General features: G+C 40.4%; 1 pseudogene; it reads right to left on the bottom strand.

Annotated features, from left to right (window-relative positions):
- Positions 1 to 479: 479 nt before the first annotated feature.
- Positions 480 to 1,961, bottom strand: LOC101444064 (histone H3.3A-like; annotated as a pseudogene).
- Positions 1,962 to 3,322: the final 1,361 nt, after the last annotated feature.

The raw sequence follows: 3,322 nt of genomic DNA, 5'->3' as shown, positions 1-3,322 counted from the left end.
CCATTTGTTGAAGAAGCCATTCTCTCCCAGTTGAGTGGGCTTGGTGACCTTGTAAAATATCAGATTACTATATATGCAAGGATCTATGTCATAACACTCAATTCAGTTCCATTGGTCAATATGTCTATCCTTGTGCCAATACCATGCAGTTTTGACCACTGTAACTTCTTAGTATGTTTTGAAGTCAGGTAGTGTGATTCAATTACATTCTTCTTTTTCCATATGTCTTTGGGTATTTGGGGCCTCTTGCCCTTCCAAATAAATTTTTTTTTTGTAGTTTAATATATTTTAATAGCAAACTTACAGGAACAGCACAGAAGACAGACAACATTAAAAACATGTACTTGCATTGTTGGACAAATCCGTTAGAAAAGTATAGTGAAAGGATGGAATCTACTGTATGATAAAAATGCTACCAACACCATTTAGTTGCCATCAACAAGAAATTTACTTGTTTTAAACAAATCCAAATGCTGGCATTGTCCAGAAAAATTTAACAGGTTTATTTATAATTGTTATAAAGTTGAACTGTTGAAACTTGTTCACTGAAACATTTTGACTTGCATTAATGCTTTATGTCCCCGCATTTACATTAAAAAGTCACACACAAATGAAAATGGAATAACTGCCAATACCTGATTTCTGTCCCCTATTTTTCCATTCACAATCATATACTTAGGTTCCTTTTGACCCCATGGAAGAAAAATATCTAACGTTCAGAACTACCAATAACAGGAAGAAGAGGGAAAAAAAAATTTTTTTTTTTTTTTTTTTTTTTTTGAGAATGACATGTTTCCCACCATAGTGATTCTTAAGCACGCTCTCCACGTATGCGGCATGCTAGCTGGATGTCTTTTGGCATAATTGTTACACTTTTGGCATGGATAGCACACAGTTGGTGCCTTCAAAAAGGCCAACCAGATAGGCCTCACTTGCCTCCTGCAAAGCACCAATAGCTGCACTCTGGAAGTGCAGATCTGTCTTGAAGTCCTGAGCAATTTCTTGCACCAGACGTTGGAAGGGAAGTTCGTGAATCAGAAGTTCAGTGGACTTCTGATAACATCTAATTTCAGAGTGCCACAGTACCAGGTCTGTAATGATGCAGTTTCTTCACCCCTCCGGTAGAGGGCGCGCTATTGCGCGAGGCTTTGGTGGCCAGCTTCTTCCGGGGGGCTTTCCCACCGGTCGACTTGCGGGCAGTCTGCTTGGTATGAGCCATGGTGTGGAGACCTCACTGCCCCTTCCCCTCGGGCTGAATGTTGAGTGAGAGGCGGCATCGGCGCTGGCGAGAGGTGGCAAACACAATTCCAAATAAATTTCATAGTTAGTTTTTCCAATTCAGTAAAAAATGCTGTGTTGATTTTTATTGGAATTGCATTAAGTCTGTAGATTAGCTTGGGTAGGATAGACATGTTAAAGATATTTAATCTTCCTACCCATGAACAGGGAATACTTTTCCATTTATTTAAATCTTCTTTGATTTCCTTTAAGTGTTGTGTAGTTTTCTGTGTATATGTCATTTACATCTTTAGTTAAATTTATTGAGGTATTTGATTTTTTAAGTTACTATTATAAAAGGTATTTTTTTCTTGATTTCTTCCTCAGATTGCTCATTATTGATGTACAGAAATGTTACCGATTTTTACACATTGACCTTATAACCTGCAACATTACTGAACTCATAAGTTCTAGGTGCTTTGTTGTAGATTCCACAGGGCTTTCTGTATATAGGATTATGTGGCCTGCAAATAGTGAAATTTTGACTTCTTCCTTTCTAATTTGAATGCTTTTTATATCTTTTCCTTGCCTCAGTGCTCAAGCAAGTACTTCTATCACAATGTTAAACAGGAGCAGTGATAGTGAGCATCGTTGTCTTGTTCTCGATCTTACTGGGAAAGCTTTTAATATTTCACCATTGTATATGATGTTAACTGTGGGTTATCATGTTCAGAAAATTTCCTTCATTCCTATCTTTTGCAGTGCTTTTATCAGGAAAGCGTGCTGTATTCTGTTGAATTTTTTTCTGGGTCTATAGAGATGATCATATGATTTTTAAATTTTGTTCTGCTTATGTGGTATATTACATTGATTGATTTTCTTTTTTTGTGTATGTGTTCCAGAATATTTAATATTGTTTTTTAATTCATTTTTTAAAAATATTACATTCAAAAAATATGAGGTCCCCATTCACCCCCACTGCCCCCACCCCACCACTCCCCCCACAGCAACACTCTCCGCCATCATCATGATACATCCATTGCATTTGGTGCATACATCCCTGGGCATCGCTGCACCTCATGGTCAATGGTCCACATCATAGCCCATACTCCCCCACATTCCATCCAGTGGGCCATGGGAGGATCTACAATGTCCAATAATTGTCCCTGCAGCACCACCCAGCACAAATCCAAGTCCCCAAAATGCCTCCATATCTCATCTCTTCCTCCCATTCCCCGCACCCAGCAGCCACCACCATGGCCACTTTTTCCACACCAATGCCACATTTTCTCTGTGGACCTTGGATTCATTGTGTCCATTCCACATCTATGTCAAGAGGGAGCTTAGATTCCACATGGATACTGGATGCAATCCTCCTTTCAGTTGTAGGCACTCTAGGCTCCATGGTGTGGTGGTTGACATTCTTCAACTCCATGTTAGCTGAGTGGGGTAAGTCCCATAAACCAGAGTGCAGGAGCTGAAGTCTGTTGAGGCTCAGGGCCTGGCTATCATATTGTCAGTCTAGAGATTCAGATCCCCCAGATATATCTTAAACCCCAGCACCAACTACAATTCCTGTAAAGTAACAGGGAAGGCTTGTGAAAAGAGATCACATCTGAGTCCAGCTCCATCACGCAGAGACACCAACTCCAAAGAAGGGTCAACTGACATGGCAGTGAATGCAATCTGCCATGACCATAAAACTTGTGGGTCTAGGTAGTCCTCAGAATAACCAATACCTGGGGTTGTATCTACTTTATCTGTCTCTGAGACTCTGCTCAGGTGTGCATAAGGGCAATCCTTCTGACAACCTCCAGACTCTTTTGTAGAGACTCATAGCCATATAAACTCATTTGTCCTTTCCATTTCCCCCTTAATTTAGGTAAAAAAGCATTTTTAACTCCTGTTATTATATGTAGACAGGGATATTCTGCTGGTCCGCATTGAACCTTTTTTTCAAGGTCATTTTCTAGTTCTGTCATCAGCTGGTACTTGGTAGTGATCCCTTGGCGCCAGGGAGGCTCATCCCCAGGTGTCATGTTCCACGCTGGGGGGAAGGCAGTGCATTTACATGCTGAGTTTGGCCTTGAGACTGGCCACATTT

This window comes from Dasypus novemcinctus, chromosome 18 (assembly GCF_030445035.2).
Source record: "Dasypus novemcinctus isolate mDasNov1 chromosome 18, mDasNov1.1.hap2, whole genome shotgun sequence".
Lineage (NCBI taxonomy): Eukaryota > Metazoa > Chordata > Mammalia > Cingulata > Dasypodidae > Dasypus > Dasypus novemcinctus.
Note: the sequence above shows the minus strand (reverse complement) of the source record. Positions and strands in the feature narration are given on the sequence as shown.